General features: G+C 47.9%; 1 protein-coding gene across 2 annotated transcripts in view; it reads left to right on the top strand.

Annotated features, from left to right (window-relative positions):
- RAI1 (retinoic acid induced 1) overlaps nucleotides 1-24,203 on the top strand; it is a 223,109-nt gene that overhangs the window by 39,675 nt on the left and 159,231 nt on the right. Inside the window, exon 1 of one of the 2 annotated variants that reach the window (XM_081169361.1) lies at nucleotides 23,788-23,900. The exons of the other annotated variant lie outside the window; for it this stretch is intronic. The gene's annotated coding sequence lies outside the window, so the exon portion shown is untranslated. Of the gene's footprint in view, nucleotides 1-23,787; nucleotides 23,901-24,203 lie in introns of those variants that run through there. 2 annotated transcript variants of the gene reach the window in all.

The following is a 24,203-nucleotide window of genomic DNA, read 5'->3' as shown; positions in this document are numbered from 1 at the left end:
CCATTGGCTCCCCTCTCTCCATAACTCAGTTCCGTCACATCCTAGTGTGACCAAGAGACAGAACACAAGGCAGTGCTGTGCCACCAGTATCAGAGTTTGGGTCTAGTGCTTATCAATAGCGATGCACCCTTTGTATAGGAGAAATCCTATATAAAACCAGCTATTGTTATCTACTCCCAAGGAGAAAAATAAACTGCCATATTTGGGGGGGGGGCATGTAGATGTGAGGACAAAGCACAACCCCTCCTCCTCCTCCATGCTCAACTCTGAAGTCTTACTGCCGACAAACATTTCCTCGGGTACGCCACCACGGAGCCAAATGCTTTTTTTCTGTCTAATGTTACATTTATTAACCAGAACGTCGGCTGCAAATGACGGGTGTTAATCATATTCAGGATATGGAGATCAAGTTGAAAGGAGCTTGAGAGATCTTTTAAAAAAGGAAGGGGGGGAAACAGTAAAAATGTCAGTAAATAACTGGATTGTCTTGAGACTGAGAAAGTTGGTGAGGGGGTTTATCTGCCCATACATGAAAAGTACCCCCCCCCGCCTCTTTTCTTCTTGTTCCTTTCAAAGAGAAAAGAATCCAGTAACCTTCCTTTTCCTTGCTTGATATTCTCGGTAGCTATGCCAAGCCCCAAAACCGCACGAATCGAGAGGCAGGCTCTAAAGGTTTTTTTAATTAAATTAATTCCTTCCCTTCCCTATCTCTGCCTCATCTCCCCGCCCATCCTTCTCTCCCCGCCAGCCGTCCCCAGCCTCTGTCTCTCGCTAGCTGCGTCCCCAGCTAATGACTTCTAAGCACAGTGACATTTCCACACGGGCCGCCTATAACTGGAGCAGATTACATGCCACTACATAAATTGGCCACGAAGGCTGGCGGATCCCCACAAGAAGGCCTTCCCATCGGATGTCACTCTCCCTAGGTGCGCCTCCGCCGCATCTTTAATGGTGCACTAATGGGCTACGGATTCATTACGGCTCTTCTGAGATGGTTGCTTTTATTCTTCCAGCGCCGCCGCTTAGCGGATCCTGTTACCTGCTCATTTCCAGCTCCAGTCTGCAGCTATTAGCTGGGAGGGTGCACTCTCCTGCTCGCCTGCAAGCGTAGCAAGGGCTCCCCTTGGGGGGGAGGAAGGAGGACCCCCCCAGGGCACCAGATTTCCTTCCCTGTTCCTCCTCCGTGTGGTTTATGACTTTTAAGGGACCCCCTGACCATTAGGTCCAGTCGTGGCCGACTCTGGGGTTGCGGCGCTCATCTCGCTTTATTGCCCAAGGGAGCCGGCGTACAGCTTCCGGGTCATGTGGCCAGCATGACTAAGCCGCTTCTGGCGATCCAGAGCAGCGCATGGAAACGCTGTTTACCTTCCCACCGGAGTGGTACCTATTTATCTACTTGCACTTTGACGTGCTTTCGAACTGCTAGGTTGGCAGGAGCAGGGACCGAGCAACGGGAGCTCACCCCGTCGCAGGGATTCGAACTGCCGACCTTCCAATCAGCAAGTCCTAGGCTCTGTGGTTTAACCCACAGCACCACCCACGTCCCATGACTTTCTCTCCCTCAGTCGGCCATTTGGACTAAAGCTTTGCGCAAATGACCTCTCGGTTCTCCACCCTGTTTGCGGCTGAGAAATTGCGGACGTTTCACCGGATTTCTCCAGGGGGAGGATAACTTTTCCAGGAGCACAGCTTAGCAGCAGCCGCAAAATCCCAGGTTCTTCCGATGTTTGTAGCAGCGCCAGTTCTGTTGGTCTCCTGGCGCCTGCCATGTGTCCTTCACAGTGACCCTGAGCAGATCAAGTCCGAGCCAAAAATGAGGCTTGCAGTTGACCCTGAATTAAAACTTTTACATTTAAAATGGGTGTGTTGTACATGCGCCTGAGGTTTTGCGGCATGGGATTAGCACAAACGTCTAACTCTCTGACCATTTAAAAATAACTGGGGGTTGGACTAGATGACCCTGGGCCCTTCCAACTTTATGATTCTATTATTCTATGTTTTGTTGGCTTTTGGTTGCTTCTGGGCCCAGTTCAAGGTGCTGGTACGTACTGCTGAAGGACCGGGTGCGCAGCCTGGGAGTTATTTTAGACTCACAGCTGTCCATGGAGGCACAGGTCAATTCTGTATCCAGGGCAGCTGTTTACCAGCTCCATCTGGTACGCAGGCTGAGACCCTATCTGCCTGCGGACTGCCTCGCCAGAGTGGTGCATGCTCTGGTTATCTCCCACTTGGACTACTGCAATGCGCTCTACGTGGGGCTGCCTTTGAAGGTGACCCAGAAACTACAACTAATCCAGAATGTGGCAGCTAGATTGGTGACTGGGGGCAGCTGCCGAGACCATATGACACCTGTCCTGAAAGACCTACATTGGCTCCCGGTATGTTTCTGAGCACAATTCAAAGTGTTGGTGTTGACCTTTAAAGCCCTAAATGACATCGACCCAGTATACCTGAAGGAGCGTCTCCACCCCCTCGTTCTGCCCAGACACTGAGGTCCAGCTCCGAGGGCCTTCTGGTGGCTCCCTCCCTGCGAGAAGCCAAGTTACAGGGAACCAGGCAGAGGGCCTTCTTGGTAGTGGCACCCGCCCTGTGGAATGCCTTCCCACCAGATGTCAAGGAAATAAACAACTACCTGACATTTAGAAGACTTCTGAAGGCAGCCCTGTTAAGGGAAGTTTTTAATGTGTGACATTGATGTATTTTTGTTGGAAGCCACCCAGAGTGGTTGGGGAAACCCAGCCAGATGGGCAGGGTATAAATAATTTATTATTATTATTATTATTATTATTATTATTATTATTATTATTATTATTATTACGGTTAAAGCCCCAGAAGGCTTGGGGACCCCAAAAACTCAAGGAGTAGCCCTTCCCCTTTCAACCTGGCCTTTCTTTTAAGATATTCTCCAGGTGCCTCCTTTGGTAGGCACACAGAAGGGTAGTTCACAAATGTCAAATACATAGTGATAACACGATGATTTTGCAGTTTCTCCCCCCATCCTCCAAACTTCTTTCTGTGTCTTCATTGCAGCTGTTCAGGTGCTGGTTGTTGGCATTTAATCCAGCAGCGCCTGCCAAAGTTATTCCTCATTGGGTGGGATCCCAACGAATGTTACTGGCCACCCCGGTGCCTTCAGAACTGTGCATGGGATTCCAGGGGTCTTGGACCCTCAACCAAGCTCTGTGCTCCTTTGGAGAACTGAGCATACGGCAGAGACTGCCGTAGCTTTAAGAAATGTGGTTTACTCACATATTTACAGGTGAAGCCATTTTAGGTGTGTCGCAACCATGACTGCATGCATTGTGCCAAACCCAAAAATGTCACAAGAAGGGGTGGAACGGTGGGGTGTTTGCAGGCTTTTTCAATGGTGTTTCAAATACACATGATTTCACTTAAACATATGTTGACCCCCGCACAAATGGGGAATTGTCTGTACGCCTTCAGTCTGCATGGAGGGATTCCAGAGCTTACAACATGTTCATCTCAAGAAGGGCTTGATCCCCACAGCAGGGCAGCCATGGAGTCCGAGGCATCTCTCCCAGCCAGCCTTCAGCCAGCCTGCCCAAGATGGATCTCAATCTTTATTCTCCCTTCTTTCCCACAAACCTAGCTCAAGGCATTCTTTTCCTGTCACCTCTCTCTCACACACCCCATCACCTTGGCAACTTCTGTCTGCCCAGGCCCAAGATTGCTCTTAGAAAGGCCATCAACACCTTTTCTCATGTTAACGCCTCTATGTCAGGTGAGGCGCTGGCTTGGAAAGGAAGCTTAGTGTGAATTTTTCGACTGGCCTGCAATCTTTCCTTCAATTCTCCAAATAATCACAATCGTACAATTGATTAATTTCTAGGGCCTAGGGCGGCCCCCCCCCCCAGATCACAACAATAATTTTCCAGATTCTCTCCCCACTCCTCCAGGCTTCGTTCTGTGTCTTCATTGCAGCTGTTCAGATGTCGGTTGTTGGCGTTTAATCCATCAGCACTTAGAATCACAGAATCTTAGAGTTGGAAGGGACCCAAGCGTCGTCTAGTCCAGCCCCCTGCAATGCAGGAATCTCAGCTAGAGCATCCATGACAGATGGATGGAGGTTATATAATATTATAATAATAATTTATTATTTATACCCCGCTCATCTGGCTAGGTTTCCCCAGCCACTCTGGGCGGCTTCCAACAGAATATTAAAATACAGTAATGCATCAAACATTAAAAGCTTCCATAAACAGGGCTGCCTTCAGATGTCTTCTAAAAGTCTGGTAGTTGTTGTTCTCTTTGACATCTAGTGGGAGGGCGTTCCACAGGGCGGGCACCACTACCGAGAAGGCCCTCTGCCTGGTTCCCTGTAACTTGGCTTCTTGCAGCGAGGGAACCGCCAGAAGGCCCTCGGAGCTGGACCTCAGTGTCCGGGCAGAACGATGGTTTAAAAACTTCCAAAGAAGGAGAGTCCACCACCTCTCGTGGGAGACTGTTCCACTGCCGAACATCTCTCACTGTCAGGAAGTTTTTCCAAATGCTTAGTTGGGATCTCTTTTCTTGCAACTTGAAGCCATTGATGTGAGTCCTACCCTCCAGAGCAGGAGAAAACAAGCATGCTCCCTCCTCCATGTGACAGCCCTTAAGATATTTAAAGATGGCTACATATCTCCTCTGTCTCCTTTTTTCCAGGCTAAACATACCGAGCTCCTTCAAGCTCTTCTCATAAGGCTTAGTTTCCAGACCCTTGATCATCTTGGTTGCCCTCCTCTGCACACCTTCCAGCTTGTCAACATCCTTCTTAAACTGTGGTGCCCAGAATTGGACACAGTATTCCAAGTGTGGTCTGACTAAGGCAGAACAGAGTGGTAGTATTACTTCTCTTGATCTGGACGCTAAACTTCTGTTGATGCAGCCTAGAATAGCGTTAGCTTTTTTTTGCTGCTGCATCACACTGTTGACACATGTTAAGCTTGTGGTCCACCAAGACCCCTAGATCTTTTTCACATGTACTGTCATTAAGCCAGGTGTCCCCCATCCTATATTTGTGCATCTGGTTCTTCCTGCCTAAACACAGAACCTTCCATTTGTCCCTATTGAAATTCATTTTGTTAGCTTGCACCCAGTTCTCCAGTCTGTTACGGTCATATTGAATCTTGATTCTGTCTTCTGCAGCATTAACTACCCCTCCCAGTTTGGTGTCATCTGCAAATTTGATGAGCATCCCCTCAATTCCTTCATCCAAGTCACTCGTACCTATGGGATCGTCTCTCCTGGTATGCCTCACGGAGGACCTTAAGGTGCATAAATAGCAACACCCTAGAGGTCCCGGGCCCTAAGGAAGTTAGATTAGCCTCAACCAGAGCCAGGGCCTTCTAAACACTGGCTCCAGCCTGGTGGAATGCTCTGTCTCATGAGACCGGGGCCCTGCAGGATCTGATTTCTTTCTGCAGGACCTGTAAGACAGAGTTGTTCCACCTGGCCTTTGGCTTGGAATCAACTTAATCCCCTCCTCCTCTTTCTTTTTCCTTTCTCCTCCTGTGAAGAGGCTGAATCCTAATGTTTTAATGTTGTATTTTAATCTTGTTTTTTAAATTGTATTTTAATCAACTTGTTTTTATTATTGGTTGTTAGCTGCCCTGAGCCTGGTCTTGGCTGGGGAGGGCAGGGTATAAATAAAATTATTTATTATTATTATTATTATTATTATTATTATTATTATTATTATTATTATTATTATTTAAGAACAACAATGGGCCCAGGACACAACTCTGCGGCACCCCACTTGTCACTTTTTTCCAGGATGACGAGGAACCATTAATGAGTACTCTTTGCGTTTGGTCAGTCAACCAGCTACAAATCCACCTAACCATTACCTCATTCAACCCACATTTTACCAGCTTCCTCGCGAGAATATCATGGGGGACTCTATCAAAAGCCTTACTGAAATCAAGATACACTATGTCCACAGAATTTCCCTGATCCACCAAGTCTGTAATTCCATCAGAAAAAGAAATCAGATTGGTCTGGCATGACTTCTTTTTAAGAAACCCATGCTGGGTCTTAGTAATCACAGCATCCTTTTCTAAATGCTCACAGACCAACTGTTGAATTATCTGTTCTAGGACTTTCCCTGGTATCAAATGTCAAGCTCACTCCAGTCGGTAGTTACCTGGGTCTTCCTTTCCCCCCTGGGGACCACATTTGCCTGTCTCCAGTCTGTAGGGACCTCGCTTGTTCTCCAAGAATTCTCAACGATAATAGACAAAGGCTCTGAAAGTACATCCAACCCTTGGATGCAACACACCAGGCCCTGGAGATTTGAATTCATTTAAAGTAGCTAGGTGTTCCCTTACTACCTCTTTTTCTATATTGGGCTGCAGCTCCCTCTTTACATCGTTTATTCTGTTATCACCAGGCTGGGCATCACTTTCCTTTTGGGCAAAGACAGAGGCAAAGTAGGTCTTGAATAGATCCACCTTTTCTCTGTCACCCAATTGCATTTCTCCGTGTTCCCCACGCAGAGGACCTACCACTTGCTTGTTCTTCCTCTTACTTCGAACATAGCCAAAGAAACCTTTTATTATTATTTTTAACCTCTCTTGCAAGCCTGAGCTCATTCTGAGCTTTAGCCCTCCTGACCTTCTCCCTGCAACTGTTGGCTACTTGTGTACATTCCTCCTTTTTGATTTCCCCTTTCTTCCATTTCTTATACATGCCCTTTTTAAGCCTCAGCTCATCTGCAAGCTCCTTATGCAGCCACACTGGTTTCCTTTTCTGCCTCCCACTTTTCATTCTTCTTGGTATTGTCTGCATTCGGGCCTTCAATATTTCTCCTCTTAGAAACTCCCATCCTTCTTGGACTCCCTTGTCATTGAGTATTTCTGATCATGGGATCACACCCAGTAGCTCCAGAGTGATTCCTCACTGGGTGAGATCCCAACGAATCAGAATGAAATCGAGCACTGGCGTAAAAGGCATGTAAAAATGGACCTTCTTGAGGCTTGATGCAGGATATGAGAGGGGATGGGGTGGGGCAAGGAATAGGGCCATATGGCTGCCTCTTCCTTGAAGCTCTCTGTACAGATGCCCTGGGAAGTGGCATATGGAGTCTCACCCAACTGCTAGACACTCAGACAACGCCATGACAGTTCCTTCCGGCTCGTTTCATTTAGCCTGTCACCGATGCCACATTTCCTGGCCTGGGTAGAGGTGCATGTAGAACAGAGGGTCTGTTCTCTCCCCCCCCCCCCGCTCTTTAATAAAAAGATTCGGCTTCTAGAAGCATACGGATAGTTCCAGAAACCAAACTTGGAAGAGCAGGAGTCTTCTGCACTTTCCACACCATTGACAGCTGGATGCTGCAACCGTCTGAATCCAGGGTTTCCGTTAGGGGGTCAGAGTTAGAAACTCAGATGTGTAAGCTAATCTCCAAATGGCACTTTCAACCTTGGTTATGGTCACAATGGAAGGTCTCCTCACCATTTTTTTTTTGCACTGGAATTTAATAATGATGATGATGATGATGATGATGATGATGATGATGATACAGTGGTACCCTCGGGTTAAGAATTTAATTCGTTCTGGAGGTCCGTTCTTAACCTGAAACTGTTCTTAACCTGAGGTACCACTTTAGCTAATGGGGCCTAGCGCTGCCGTCGCACAATTTCTGTTCTCATCCTGAAGCAAAGTTCTTAACCCGAGGTAATATTTCTGGGTTAGCGGAGTCTGTAACCTGAAGCGTCTGTAACCCGAGGTACCACTGTAGTAGTGTAGTAGTAGTAGTAGTAGTAGTAATACTAATACTAATACTAATAATAATAATAATAATAATAATAATAATTTCACTTCTGTACTGCTTTACATTGTAAAGGAAAAAGATCTAAGAGCAGTTTACAACACACTGAAACATCAAATAAAACAATCCAGAATAAAACAGATTTAAACATCAAGGAAAATATTTCAGATCCTTCTCTATGTGCCATTTTGCTTTCCCCATATTTATTTACCTACTTAATTTATTTAGCTGCCCCAAAGCAGAATAATGCTAGGAAGCCAGGGTGGTGTAGCGGTTAGTGTGTTGGACTAGGAACTGGAAGATGAGGGTTCGAATCCTCACTCCACCCTGAAGTTCACTGGGTGACCTTGGGCCAGTCACAGCCTCTTAACCTCCCTCACAGGGTCGTTGTGGGGGCTAACTGAGGAGGGGAGGGTGAACCATGTAGTCCTTGGAGAAAAAAGTGGGCTAGAAATGCAGCAAATAAGCTCTTCACTGCTAAAGAAAGCTGGAGAGGCCAGCCAAACAGAGATATCAGTCGCCAAGCTGGCAGCCAAAGATCTCCACATGGGCAGAATTGGACTCGCGTCGGTCGTAAATGGTGCCTGGCAGAGGATTTTTGCCAGCTGTACACGGGTTGGATGCCCATCTGTCATGGATGCTTTAGCTTAGATTCCTGCACTTCAGAGGGTCAGACTAGATGATGCTTGAGGGTTCCTTCCAACTCTACAGATCTACGATTTGAGGACTGAACCTGGGGCCATCTGCATGCAGCTGCTCCACTGCTGAGCTCAGGAGTGCCAGCTTGGCCCTGCAGCCGCGGGTGCCCGGGTCCTAGGTGCCATGCAGTGTTCATGGCCTTGGCACTGAAATTTGTGGGCAGTGGCGTAGCGTGGGGGGTGCAGGGGGGGCCGGCCGCACCGGGTGCAACATCTGGGGGTTAGGGTTAGGGGGCGCAAATCCACAGGTTAGGGGGCACAAATCCACCGGTTAGGGGGCGCAAATTACTTGCCTTGCCCCAGGTGCTGACAACCCACGCTATGCCACTGTTTGTGGGTGCCCTTCGTGAGGAATTTTGTGGGTGCTGGGGCACCCAGGGCTCCAGGGAGCTGGCACCTGCAGCTGAGCTTATGGCCCTTCCGTCAAGACCTCGGACGGCACCTTCCTCGCAAGACTGTGTGCCATCCCCATGTCCCACCCAGTCTCCACTCTGCAAATTGAGTCAGTTTCTCTTCACTTGGGGGTGTCCAGGCAGGCAGACCTGCTTGAGTGCCACTAATAAATGCTCCTGGAAATTTAAACACACGCGAGTCCCACGTGACGTTTAGGCTGCCTGAACGGCAGCGGTTGTGCATCAAAGACTCTTCTGAAGAGAGAGGCAGGGACAGGGAGAGAAGGAACATTTGCTGTATTATTATTTTTCCTTCTTTGTTACCAAGCAACAAAGGGCTGTGGGGAAAAGCTTGGCCTCTACGTGGGGTCAGCGCTTCCAACCAAGGGGGCGTGTATGGAGAGAGGCAGCCTTCTTCCTGCGTAAATGTCTTTGTCGCCCAGTCTCTGTGGAAATACGGCAGGGGAGAGTTGTCATTCCCCTCTCCTCCTTTGGAAAGATGAAGAGGGTTATTGTTATTGTTATTCTTGTTAGTACAATTACCGTATTTTTCTATGTATACCACTCCCCCGTGTATAAGCTGCCCCCTATTTTGGGGGACTCAAAATTAAGAAAATGCACTGTGTACCATCCGTGTATAAGGCGACCCCTTATTTTAAGCTTCAAAAATTTAGGGGAAAATATAGTCTGATACATGGAAAAATACGGTAATTTATTAATCACCTTCTAAACCACTGCCTTAAGGCAATTCACATGTAAGGTGATTAAAAACAGTTAAAACCGCAAAAAAAAACCCTACCCCAAATATATTTAAAACAAGAATAAAACCCTGACACTTGCGTTAAAGACCCCCAGCAGATAGAGCCTGTCGAAACAAAAAGGTCTTCAACTTTTTCCGGAAAGTACAGACAGGGAGCTCCTGACATATCTCAACAGGAATGCTATTCCACAAGGCAGGTGCAACAGCACTAAAAGCCCTGCTCTGAGCTGCTGCAGGGCAGCTAATAATAATAATAATAATAATAATAATAATAATAATAATAATAATAATATCTTTATTGTCATTGCCCCCTCTCGGGGACAACGAAATTACTTGGCTGCTCCATCCACCCAGGATCTCTCTGCTGGAGAGATTGTGCTGCAGACCGCAGCGATCAACTTGGGGTCTCTCAAATAACCTAGTCCTGAGTTGTATAAGGATTACATGTTAGTAGGAAGACCCTGAACTTGGCTTGGTAGCCCGTGCGAATTTGGGTGCCCCTTTAGCAAAACTTTCACACCTGCCTTCCTAGTTGCACCCGTGGCGGACCCACAGATAAGTTTTCCAATGCAGTTTTATCTTGGAGGAGAGAGACCTCAGTGGCTATGCTGTGCCTCCACCGCTGGAGACTTTAATGCTTCTGAATGCCAGTTACCAGAGAGGAGAGTTCTGTTGTGCCCGGGAATCTGGTTGGGCACTATGAGAAGAGAATGCTGGACTAAGTCTGCCACCAGCCTGACGCAAGGCATTCCTTATGTCCTTATCCACCCAAAAGGACCAGTATTTGCTGTTGTTGCCGCTTGCATTCTGCAGACGATGCGTACCTGAGTACGTCTTCCCTCGCCACCATTTGTGTTGTGTTTCCTTCTGCGTTGAGATGCGTGGGGCAGAGGAACACAACAACGTAACTCGAGCAATTTACAAACCGACGTACATTTTGCGAGTTGCGCAGTTTTGCCACAGCAGACAGCGAACAACTCAAGCTTTTTTGGAGGAAGACGAACTGCAGGAGTGCGGAAACAGCGCGGCATGGGCGCAAAGGAAAACGGTGCTTTTTCCTGGGCACCGCTGAAGGTTCGGTCTCTGCCACGGCTCGATTTCTGAAAAACCAACCAAACCCAGAGATGCTTAGTCACGTTTGTGGGAGGCGATGTCCGCGACTGAGCCTCGGCAGGGGAAAAGAGCTTTCAGCCCTCAACCCCTTGCGCAAATTGAGCGTGACGGGCGAGATCCAGCGCTGTGCACAAAGGCTTGTCCCCCTGCAAGGTCGCTGCTAATACAGGAAGGATTTTTGGGGAGAGAAAAACCCAGAAGATGCAGTACAGTCCCAGAGGGGCAGCTGCTGGGAGGCTAGGGGTTGGTGGGTTCCTTTTTTTTTTGTTAAAAAACATTATTGGCTGGCTCCTTGATGAGGTTGGAAAGGAGAGGAGGAAGGATCTATGCTTGGACGCCTGGGGCCATTTAGCTTCAGTACATCACGCTAAAGAGAAGGTGGCTTGTGCCAGCAGATTGCTCTGCCGCTGGAGTTTTATTGCTGTCATTGCTGGCGTGTATCCTCCAGCACCTCTCCAATCGCTTCTCTCTCTCCCCTTCTCCCTCCCTCCTTAAAAACTCCCCAATAGGCCTTCCTTCTTCCTTTGATGGATCCGGTCCTGTCTGCCGTGTGCTTGAATTTGCAGCGCCTTCCTAATTGCTCAGCGCACCGTGCGTGGAATAAAATAGGCAGATCCCTCGCATCTTCCCCTCTGCTGCAGGGAGCGGGGACACAGACTAAGACCGGAATGGCTTTTAAAAACCGGGGTGCGATTGGGGCTGGATCTGTCGTCCCTCGTTGCTCCTTTTTTTTTCTATCGATGCTCATTCTGTTCCCCCATATGTGGTTTTTTTTCATACATACACCCACAGTTGTCTGTTAACAGTCTTTTAAAATGAGATTTCAGGGTGTCGTTTTGCTTAGATGTTCCTCACTGGGTGCAGAGACCTCAGGTTTCCCTCCCTTGATACTGCATTTCTCTTGCAAAAAAAAAAGTGATTTTTTTGGTGAAGGGCAACTGTAGTTTTTCCCCCTTCCATTTCTTGCCATATCTGTGGACTTTAGAATGCTTTGCAGCGTGTGTGTTTTTTTAAAAAATATATTATAAAAGCAATGTGTTCACCTCCTAAAACACCCCACCCCAGGCAAAAACAAATAAAACCCCAACAGGAAAACAAGGAAGACCACTTTTAAAACAGTACACAAATCTGGCGGCTTAGGCTGCAATCCTGAATATCTACATTTTCTTGGGAGACTGAACTAGGCTTTATTGTGAGTAGACACATACAGGTTGGCATTGTTAAAGGCCGAGATGGAAAAAGACACATTTGGCTGGTGCCCAAGTGGCGTCGTTCTCAGTGCCAGGTGAGTTTCTCCAGAATAGGGGGTGGGGAAACCTTTAATAGTCCGAGGGGTGCCTTGCCTTGCAGGTAATGTTCAGAGGGAGGTGCCACAAGGCAGGAGGAGGCGGATGGGGCCAGAGGCAAAAAACAGGCATGGGAAGAGACATCAGTGCCATCGGCTACGGTCCAGCCATGCAAAAAAACAAAACAAAAAAACCCCAGGTACAGTGGTTCCTTGGGTTAAGTACTTAATTTATTCTGGAGGTCCGAACTTAACCTGGAACTGTTCTTAACCTGAAGCACCACTTTAGCTAATGGGGCCTCCTGCTGCTGCCGTGCCGCCGAAGCACGATTTCTGTTCTCATCCTGAAACAAAGTTCTTAACCCGAGGTACTATTTCTGGGTTAGCGGAGTCTGTAACCTGAAGCGTCTGTAACCCGAGGTGCTACTGTACTTTTATACATCCAAACTCACATCTTTCCATCCAGGCAAGGAAGAGGACCATCATATCTCAGCTAGGCAACGGGAGAGCAACAAAAGGCCTGTGAAGGACACCCCATGGCTGGTGGGGACTAATAGACTCATAGAATTTTAGAGTTGGAAGGGACACTGAGGGTCATCTTGTCCAGCCCCTTGAAATGAATAATAATAATAATAATAATAATAATAATAATAATAATAATAGTAATAATAAATTGTATTTATACCCTGCCCTCCCCGGCCAGAGCTGGGCTCAGGGTGGCTAACACCAGTAAAATTACAGTAAAAACATAATAGGGGGGGAAACCAATTTAAAATACAGGTTAAAATGCAATTTAAAGTGCAGCCTCATTTTAAAAGTCAAAACCATAAGGGCAGGGAAACATAAGGGTCAGACTGAGTCCAAACCAAAGGCCAGGCGGAACAGCTCTGTCTTGCAGGCCTTGCGGAAAGATGTCAGGTCCCGCAGGGCCCTAGTCTCTTGGGACAGAGCGTTCCACCAAGTCAGGGCCAGTACTGAAAAGGCCCTGGCCCTAGTTGAGACCAATCTAACCACCTTGCGACCTGGGACCTCCAAGGTGTTGTCATTTGTGGACCTTAAGGTCCTCCACGGGGCAGACCAGGAGAGGAGGTCCCGTAGGTACATGGGTCCTAGGCCGCATAGTATTGCAGTATTTATTATTATTATTATTATTATTATTATTATTATTATTATTATTATTATTCCTGTCACTGCACACTCTTCTTCTTACCTGCAATGGGGTAGGGTGCTGGTAAGCTCTCCTCCAAAATGGCTGCTGTTCTCTCAAGAAAAAAATGGGGTGTCCCGTTTTTCCCAGGACACTTGCAGGGTATGGGGGGACACACCACCCCCTTTGAGAACCACTGGGCTAGTCAGCAAATGCAATACTAAGGCTAATGGGCTAACTCAGTATCCCTATGCTCCTGCGGGTTTGCGAGGGGTAGGCAAAGAATAAAAATAACTATTAAAAGTTGGTTTGCAGGCAGGAGGAATGGGTTTAAAGGCATGTCCCAAATCTTTGAAAAACAAGGGCTGCAGCTGCAGCCGAGGTCCTAATGCTCTGGCTTTGGCAAGTAGCCAGAGAGGTGTCCAAGCCGGACCGAGGCTAATGCCCATCGCATCTCTGCCGATGCCCAAGCCGGAACAGATGGCAGAGAGAAGAGCAACAGGCCTGTTGTCATGGCAAAAGTGCTCAAATAGGGGAGAGAGGTCGAGGGGAGGAGGAGGGTGGCTTAGTGGCTGGCCGTGACTCGGAAGCCGGAGAGAGCTTTCTGCTTCTCCCTCCCACTCCTGTTTCCTGGGGCCTACGAATACATGGCCGCCAATGTCCCTGGTACAAGCAATCCTGTGCCTGTTTCTGCCTCCCTTGGGGCTGATGGGGATCAGCGGATGTCTCCGAAGGCTGTGAGGTGGGGCTGCAGAACGGGGCACAGATGCAATTCCTTTTGCGGAGCTATTTGCTTGTGGCGAGCCATTTCACAATTGGCTCTTGCCGCTTAAGCCGGCGGAGGAGGCGCCTGGGGGCAGAGAGTTGTTGCCAGAATCCATACGAGGGAGGGCCGCTCTATTTGGACATGTTAATTCTCTCAAACGCAAGCCCATTCGGAATGGCCTAGTACCGACGAGGGTGGGAAGACTATCGTTTACCAAGTGGTAAAGTGTCGTCGTCGTGGTGTTACAGCACCATCATGGGTAAACTGATCTTCGGCGTTCTGCCCCGCGATGAAACAGACATCGTAGGATATCCTGGGTCACATCTCCAATAATACAAAGTGCTGGTTATGACCTATAAAGCTCTCTATGCCATGCCCCAAAATATCATTACAGTGGTACCTCGGGTTAAGAACTTAATTTGTTCTGGAGGTCCGTTCTTAACCTGAAACTGTTCTTAACCTGAGGCACCTCTTTAGCTAATGGGGCCTCCTGCTGCCGCCGCGCCGCCAGAGCACGATTTCTGTTCTCATCCTGAAGCAAAGTTCTTAACCCGAGTTACTATTTCTGGGTTAGTGGAGTCTGTAACCTGAAGCGTCTGTAACCCGAGGTGCCACAGTATCGCCTTATATGAGCCTGCCAGGGTGCAGAGATCCTCGGTTGAGTACCTTCTCTCAATCCCATCATCATCAGAGGCATGGCTGGTGGTGACATAAGAGAGAGCCTTCTCCGTGGCTGCCCCCAGATTGTGGGATTCCCTCCCAAGAGAGGCTAGACTGGCCTCCTCCTTGTTATCTTCTGCCAGCAGGCTAAGACCTTCCTGTTCAGACAGGCCTTTGGAAACTAAGGCGAAGGCGATGCTTAATTGTACAAAAAAGGGGTTAAATGCAGTACAGTGGTACCTCAGGTTACAGATGCTTCAGGTTACAGACTCCTCTAACCCAGAAATAGTACCTTGGGTTAAGAACTTTGCTTCAGGATGAGAACAGAAATCGCACTGCAGTTTTGAATTGTGTTTTAACATTAGGCTGCTGTCAGGGCAACCTGGATTTTAACTGCTGACTCTAAATGTGTTTCAACGTATTTTAACTCTTGCTTTTCAGCTAGTTTGCTTTTATTATGTTGTATTTTTTAATGGTGTTTGTAAAATAATAATTATAATAAAAATAATAATTTATTACTTATACCCTGCCCATCTGTCTGAGCCTCCCCAGCCTCTCTGGGCGGCTTCCAACAGGATATTAAAAACACAATAAAAGATCAAATATTAAAAACTTCCCTAAACAGGGCTTCTAAACGTTAGTTGTTTATTTCCTTGACATCTGATGGGAGGGCATTCCACAGGGCGGGCGCCACTACCAAGAAGACCCTCTTCCTGGTTCTCTGTAACCTCACTTCTTGCAGGGAGGGAACCACCAGAGGATCCTAGGAGGTAGACCACAGTGTCTGGGTAGAATGATGGGGGTGGAGACATTCCTTCAGGTATACTGAGCCGAGGCCATTTAGGGCTTTAAAGGTCAACACCAAAACTTTGAATTGTGCTCGGAAACATACTGGGAGCCAATGTAGGTCGTTCAGGACCGGTGTTATATGGTCTCGGCAGCCACTCCAGTCACTAGTCTAGCTGCCGCATTCTGGATTAGTTGTAGTTTCTGGGTCACCTTCAAAGGTAGCCCCACGCAGAGCACACTGCAGTAGTCCAAGCGGGAGATAACCAGAGCATGCCCCACTCTGGCGAGACAGTCTGTGGGCAGGTAGGGTCTCAGCCTGCGTACCAGATGGAGCTGGTAGACAGCTGCCCTGGACACAGAATTGACCTGCACCTCCGTGGACAGCTGTGAGTCCAAAATGACTCCCAGGCTGCACACCTGGTCCTTCAGGGGCACAGTTACCAAAATTCAGGACCAGGGAGTCCTCCACACCAGCCCTCCCTCTGTTGTAGCCTGCCCCGAATCTCAGCTTGGGAGAAAAGCATGGTGGAAATACAGGCATTCCCCCACATTCAAGTCACACGCAACCATGTATATGTATGGTACCAGAAACCCGGAAGAGCCCCAACAAAGTCCCTCTGTGCCTCTGGCTCATGAGGGTACCCTTGCCAGAGCCAAAGAGAACGTCCCTTTCGAGCTCTCCTCACGAGCCAGAGGTGCAGTGGGTCGTCCCCCCCTTTATGCACATGTCTATTATGCGCACAGAGGGCCAGAACATGACCCCCACATAAGCGTGGAGTCGCCTGTAAATAACAATAACTTTTATGGCTGCAGTGTTTAATCAGTTAAGCAGGTTCATCAATTAAATATCTCAAGAAGCATTTTAATTATCATGCAATGCTCCTGAAAGCTGCCGTCCGCATCCGTTGTGCCTCTTCCTCAGTGTCCTAAGTGCCGTTCTGCGTTGGACACAAGCTCTGGCACCTGCAGTTGGCATCAAACACGGATGCTGGCAACCAGATGGGCGGGGTATAAATAATAAATTATTTTTATTGTTATAACCGGTGGGGCGACTTGGAGGCAGTAAAACGGGGACAAGGAGGTGGATCGAGAACTTGAACCCAGAACATTTAAATCCTGGCTGGGTGATGAATAGAGTGAGAAAGGGAAGGGAAGGAGAGCACATGGAGAAGGAGGGAGATACTGGGATATGGGGCGAAAGCGGGGCAGGAAGGGACAGTGACCTGGAAAGTTACCTGGGGTCAAAGGAGATTAGATGGAGGAATTAGGCAAGGGGGAGAATTTAGATGCAGTTCAAACTTAAAAGGCGGCACACAATTTTGCAAACTGAAACACAGTCAGCTCCCTCCGAAATCCTCACTTTTCCGAATTTCGTAATGGAGTTTCCAGGGAAGTAGAATAAAAGAATTGCAGAGTTGGGTAAAGGTAAAGGTAAAGGGACCACTGACCATTAGGTCCAGTCGCGGCTGACTCTGGGGTTGCGGTGCTCATCTCGCTCTATTGGCCGAGAGAGCCGGCGTACAGCTTCTGGGTCATGTGGCCAGCATGACTAAGCCGCTTCTGGCAAACCAGAGCAGCGCACGGAAACGCCGTTTACCTTCCCGCCGGAGTGGTACGTATTTATCTACTTTCACGTGCTTTCGAACTGCTAGGTTGGCAGGAGCAGGGACCGAGCAACAGGAGCTCACCCCGTCGCGGGGATTCGAACCGCCACCCTTCTGATCGGCAAGTCCTAGGCTCTGTGGTTTAACCCACAGCACCACCTGCGTCCCCAAATGCCATGTAGTCCAACCCCCTTCGGTGTAGGAATTCCAGCTAAAGCATCCATGACAGGTAGCCATCCAACCTCTGCATAAAAACCTCCTAGGAAGGAGAGTCCACAACCGTCCGAGGGAGCAAACCAGACCGCCTCTTTCCTTACAGAGATCAGCAGAGGGGGTCCCCTTACTAGTTCCTCTGCCTTCAGAGGCTCAGGGTGGGTGGCCTAGTAGAGGGTCTTCTCTGTGGTGGCTCCTAAGCTGTGGAACTCCCTTACTAAAGAGGGTGTGCATGGCAGCTTCATTGTACAGATTCTGGCGAGTGCTGAACACGCACCTTTTTGCCCTGGCTTTTGTATATTTTAAGGAACCTCCTTTTTATGGTTGTCGGTTGTGTCTTAGTATTGCTTTTTAATGTTGTGATCTGCCCTGGGACCTTAGGGTGAAGGGGGGTTTAATCAATGATAATGATGGTGCCATATTCTCCAACATGTTGGATCCTCAAACCGGGATGCACATCTTTCCGGCTGTGCTCCTGTGCGAGTCACATGACCCACGTGATATCACAGAGCCCCGAAGACGCAAGCACGGCACATGTGTTTTGGGGTGCCTCGCAAAATTGCAGGGCCCCCCAGAAAGTGCTTTGCACAAACTCAAAATGCTATCATTTAGGACACATCCACATTCAGAGTACATTTAAGGCCAATTGCCTCCCCCAAAGAACTTTCAGGATGTGTAATTCATTAAGGGTGCTGAAAAGTGTAGTTCTGCAAAGGGCAAACTAAAGTTCCCACGATTCTTTGGCGGAATCCATGAAGTGGTTGTGACCTACACGCCCCCCCCTCCCCCGCCAGTAGTAAGTAGGTAAAGAGATATGGGGGAAGCAAAACTTGGAAAAGGATCTGAAATATTTTCCTTGAAGCTTTGAAGGGCCATAAGGCTATTATTTTATAATTTGTTTTTTTGTTCTGGATTGTTTTATTTGATGTTTTAAAGTGTTGTAAACCGCTTTGAGATTCTCTCTCCCCCCCCCCCAAAATATAAAGCAGTATAGAAGCATTCCAGAAAACAGGGGCAGCCCCTGGTAAACAGAGGACAGTTGGTGCATGAATGCAGAGTGATTCCTGGTCGCATGGCGTGGCCGTGAGGTGCAAGAGGCGAGTGCACTCTCCCCGTGAACCGAGCATGCACCCCGCTGCGCTCCCCAGAACCTCCTGCAATGCGCAGCAGCCTCGTGACGTATGCGCCTTGGCAGAGAAATTGACGTGCAAAGGGTTCCCCAGAGGGGCAGGGTTTGAAAGCCACTACATGAGATCTGGCGGGGGCCGCTCGGAGAGGTTTTGCATGGATCTTTGTCAGCTCTTCCTAGCGGTGAGAGCTGGGAGGCTCTGGAGCAAGAGAGACAGAGAGAGCTTCCTAAGTCAGGGAGAGGGAGAGAGAGGGAGAAGGTGCTTCAGAAGGGTCTGGTGGGCGTATTGAACCAGAACGAGGAAGCTGCGAGTGGAGAGGCGCTGTGTTTTAGTCAAATGTGAAATGCATTTATTAGGAAGCATTAGCCGTTGCCAGGAAGAACGAGCTTTAGAGATCTTGAGAAAGAGGGGGAATGAAATACGGTAGATTTAGATGGTTGGCCCAACAGAGAAGACGGAAGGTTCCCCCCCCCCAATTCTGATCCTCCTTTTTCATGCACCCCTAATGCTGGGGACCCCATCCCAGAACCCCATCTTTCTCCATTGATAGACTCTAGGCTTTCTTCCATGCTCCCCCAGAAGTCCTCTCGGAAACACTGACAATCGTTCTCCCATCCCTGTGGAAATCCTTCCTCCCATCTTTCCCACAAAGCTTTTAATAGAATTGTAGAGTTGGAAGGCACCCTGATAATCATCTAGCCCAACCCCCACACTAAAGCCAGATTCTCTTAGGGGGAAAAAAAGAACTCTGGTCTTCTTAAAACCACATCTACGTGTGGTGTGTGGACGTTTTTTGTCTGACCCAGTGCCCCCTCCGATGAGTGGAAAGTCAGTCCATGAGGATTGGAGGTGAACATTTCTGGAAAGAGTGAATAATGGAAAACACGAGGGTCGATGCAGAAACTCCACATTTTAAAAACGGTGTGCCAGAGATTCCCTCTTTCGTACCGCTAGAATCTGTGGGGATCCAATGAAGCAGAATGTTGGAAGAATCGGGACAGATAAAAAGCACAGTGTTAATCTGTGGAACTCACTGCCACCGGAGGCAGTGACGGCCACCGGCTTAGATGGCTTTCTTGAAGTGGGTTAGACAAATTCATGGAAGAGAGGGCTGTTGCTCGTAACTAGCCCCAGCCGTTACTTCCTCTCCTTCACAGCTGGAGGCAGCAAATGTTTCTGAATATCAGTTGCTGGAAACCCCAGAAAGGAAGAATGATCTTGTGTTCAGTGCCTGCTTGCTGGTTTCCCGTAGCCATTTGGTTGGCCACTGTGAAAACAGGATGCTGGACTTGATGGGCCACTGGCCTGATCCTGCAAGCTTGCCTTAGTTTTTAGGCATGGGCTTCAAAGTGGCAAGCCAATTGCAGAAACTCTGGATTTTGTAGGCAAGCATGGGCGGCCCCTCGCTGCGTGGTAGGCGTGCATTTTGCCGTTCATGAAGCAAGCCGTGTTCTTGGCTGAGGGAAGAGGCAGCGAGGCGTTGGAAGGCCAGTGAGCAGGCCGCCAGAGGTGAATGAGGTTTCCGCTGCTCCTGGCTTGGGAACGTTGCTGGCAGGCCTCTCCCAACATCTTTTAAAAATAAAGGCTGGTTTTCATCCGCAAGCCTGATGCTTCCTGATGGCTTCAGGGGGGGGAAGCAGGGTGGGATGAGGTCTGAGTGGGAAGGAGCAGCAACCTGCATGGGAATTTGTTTTTCGGTAATACGCAGCCCCCACCCCTCAATTCCCCCCCCCCGCTCTTCCTCGAGCAAGGAGGTGCAAATCCCCCCCCCCCCGTTCCCCAGGGCTCCATTAGGCCCGCATCTAAAGCCTTTCCCTTCGCTTGGCTGCCCCTTCGTAGGAATAAAAGGAATTCTAATAGACTGCCGGCAAGGATCCGCCATTCACCCTTTCCATGGAAACGAGGGGATGAGGGCTGCACTCGAGATTTGGCCCAGGTCACTGCAGGAGGGGCTGGGGAAGAAAAGGGAGGTGGGTTTTTTTGTTGCAGAAGAGAGAAACCTTTGGGGAAGAGGGGTGGAGGAAGGACAATTGCTTTCCTTTCTCTTCCTCTCCTGCCTGTGGAGGAGCAGAGGTGTCAGGCGGTTCCCTCCTCCTGCGGAACTGGAGACTGGCCTGGGTGGAAGGGCCATCATCCGTGGCGGTGCGGGTGTGCGTAGAGCCAGTGGTGGACCTAATAATAATAATAATTTTTTATTTATACCCCGCCCATCTGGCTGGGTTTCCCCAGCCACTCTGGGTGGCTCCCAACAAAATATTAAACAGAATAAAATTCATACATTAAAAACGTCCCTAAACAGGGCTGCCTTCAGATGTCTTCTAAAAGTCAGATAGTTGTCTATTTCCTTGACATCTGACAGGAGGGCGTTCCACAGGGGGGGCGCCACCACCGAGAAGGCCCTCTGCCTGGTTCCCTGTAGCTTTGCTTCTCGCAGTGAGGGAACTGCCAGAAGGCCCTCGGCGCTGGACCTCAGTGTCTGGGCAGAACGATGGGGGTGGAGACGCTCCTTCAGGTATACTGGGCCAAGGCCGTTTAGGGCTTTAAAGGTCAACACCAACACTTTGAATTGTGCTCGGAAACATATTGGGAGCCAATGTAGGTCTTTCAGGACCGGTGTTATATGGTCTTGGCAGCCACTCCAGTCACCAGTCTGGCTGCCACATTCTGGATTAGTTGTAGTTTCCGGGTCACCTTCAAAGGTAGCCCCACATAGAGCGCACTGCAGTAGTCCAAGCGAGAGATAGCCAGAAATAGCCAGACCACTCTGGCGAGTCAGTCCATGGGCAGGTAGGGTCTCAGCCTGCGTACCAGATGGAGCTGGTAGACAGCTGCCCTGGACATAGAATTGACCTGCACCTCCATGGACAACTGTGAGTCCAAAATGACTCCCAGGCTGCACACCTGGTCCTTCAGGGGCACAGTTACAGGACCAGGGATTCCTCTACACTTGCCCGCCTCCTGTCCCCCAAGAACAGTACTTCTATCTTGTCAGGATTCAACCTCAATCTGTTAGCCGCCATCCATCCTCCAACCGCCTCCAGGCACTCACACAGGACCTTCACTGCCTTCATTGGTTCAAAAGAGAGGTAGAGCTAGGTATTATTTGAGGACCTGCATTTTGGGGGCCCTGAAATTCAGACCTTCGAAGTGTCCCTATTTTCCAGGGACAGTCCGGAATTTACAGAAGTCGTCCCAGTCAGATGGGCAAAGTATAAACAGTAACATTTGATGATGATGATGATGATGATGATGATGATGATGATGATGGAATAGGATGTCTCTGTTTTCATCGGAGAGATGTTGGAAGCTTGGACTTTCTTTTTTTATAATATTTTATTAGGTTTTATCAATAGAAAAGTTTAGAAAAATACAAAAATGAAAAAGATACAAAATTACAAAATACAGAAATACAGACATTAAACACAAAAAAGAAAAAGAAAAAACATATATGAAAGAAAACAAAAATTCCCTCTTTCTTAATTTCTCATCTTTAGTTAACTTATTTTCCTGACTTCCTCACATCTCCCATTTTTGTATCCCTTTTAAAAATTGGTTCAGCAAATTCATGTCCTATTTAGTTTATCTATTTATTAATCCCATCTTACATTTTACCTTGTTACTAGAACCCCTTCAATTCATTTCAATGTCATCAGCATTCAAAAATTTTACAATGTTTCTGCAAATAAGTTTTAAATTTCCTCCAATCTTCTTCCACCAACTCTTCTCCATGGTCTCGGATTCTGCCAGTCATTTCCGCCATCTCCATATAGTCTATTAGTTGCATCTGCCATTCTTCCAAGGTGGGTAGATCTTGTGTCCTCCAATACTTCGCGATGAGTATTCTTGCTGCTGCTGTAGCATACATAAAAAAAGTTCTATCCTTCTTTAACACCGATTGGCCAACTATGCCCAGGAGAAAGGCCTCTGGTTTCTTCGGGAAAGTATATTTAAATACCTTCTTCAGTTCATTATATATCATTTCCCAGAAAGCCTTGATCCTTGGGCACGTCCACCAAAGGTGAAAAAATGTACCTTCAATTTCTTTACATTTCCAACATTTGTTATCGGGCAAGTGATATATTTTTGCAAGCTTGACTGGAGTCATGTACCACCTGTACATCATTTTCACCGGGATTAAATTCACGGCATGTAATGCCCTAAGAGAGAATATTAGGAAGCTTGGACTTTCATGTGGGCCCCTTTGCAACCAGCAACGAGGTCTGGGTAACCATTGTTATCTTTTACAACAAGGTTTTTCACAACAGATCACCACACCTTTCCAATATCTCTGCTACTGACTCTCAAACTTTGGGATTGTTGAAATATGTACCATACCCTCCAACATTTATCCAGTGAAAATAGGGACCTCATGTTCCATCATCACCATCATCATCATCATTATTCCCCATCCATCTGACTGGGTTGTCCCCATCACTCTGGGCAGCTTACAACATATATAAAAACATAATAAAACATTTAAAAACTTCCCTATACAGGGCTGCCTTCAGAAGTCTTCTAAAGGTTGGGTAATCATCTCCTTGGCTTGTGGGTCACATAACTCCATACCCTCCAACATTTCTCTGATGAAAATAGGGACATCCTAAGGAAAAGCGGGGCATTCTGGGATCAAATCAGAAACTGGGGCGGCTTCTGTAAATCTGGGACTGCCCCTGGAAAATAGGAACACTTGGAGGGCCTGGGATACGACATCCTTAGGGCTGCCGTACGTCCGGGTTTCCAGCTGGAAAATGGCGTCCAGGTGGATTTTCGGCAAAATGTCCTGGGAAACCTGGACATATGGCAAGGGAAGGTTTAATATATTTTTTAGAAAATCATTTAAAAATTCAAGTCAGAAACCAGGACAGCTTCTGTAAATCTGGGACTGTCTCTGGAAAATAGGAAAATTTGAAGGGTCTGCCTCTGTGCTGCTGACTCTCAAACTTTGGGATGGTTAAAATAAAAAAAATCCTTCCTGTAGCACCTTAAAGACCAACTAAGTTAGTTCTTGGTTGCTTTGGGATGGTTGAAATAGATGCAACAAAAAAAGAGTCAGTTTGCATTGTGCAACTCAAATTGAGTCTACCAGACCCACAATTTTCAAGCAAGGTGGATTAAAGTCATTTATGGGACCCCTCGGGATTAGGGGCCAAGAAATGTGAGCTTTTTTAGTTTCTTTTTCCCCCTGTCCACCCCCCCCTTTTTTTTGAGCTTCTTTAGTTTCATAGAGATCTGGCCCTGCATGGAGCAAAGCCTTTGACTAATAGGTTAGGAGGGACTACCACTATGGCAAATGGCCTGAGGCCAGTCTTATTTCCCTGCATTTGCCTCCCGCCGTGTCATGCTTTTCTCATGAGCAAAGTCGCATCTGCGCTATAATTTTGAAGCACTAACAGGCCACATTTGGCAGTTGTGGCTCCCCGCCACCCACCCAAAGGATTCTGGGAACTGTTGCTTCGTTAAGGGTGCTGGGAGTTGTGACGACACCCCTGCTCCCTTCACAGAGCTACAATTCCCAGCGTTCCCTTGGAAGAAGGAATGGCGGTGGCTGTTGTTGTTGTTTCCTAAACAGATTCAGGTATTGGCCAATTACTTATAATGCCATTTATTACAGCAACGTGCTCCAGCTGCCACCTGGCCAAAATGGCCGCCGGAATGGTTTCTAAACATTGGGAATTGCAGCTCCCAAGAATTTTTGGGAGAAGACATGACTGTTCAAAGCAATATAGTTGGGCTTTAAATGTATAGCGCAGATGTGTCTGTTCTTCAGATCTAGGCCTGGGCTAGGTCATTTTTTGCTTCCTCCCATTCCGGGTCAAGGTGCCTATATTTTTTATTTTTTATATATATAATATTTTATTAGGTTTTATCAGTAGAAACG

The sequence above is a fragment of the Podarcis bocagei genome (assembly GCF_964188305.1).
Source record: "Podarcis bocagei genome assembly, chromosome: 14".
NCBI lineage: Eukaryota > Metazoa > Chordata > Lepidosauria > Squamata > Lacertidae > Podarcis > Podarcis bocagei.
The sequence above is the reverse complement of the archived record's forward strand: the minus strand, read 5'-3'. Positions and strand labels throughout refer to the sequence as shown.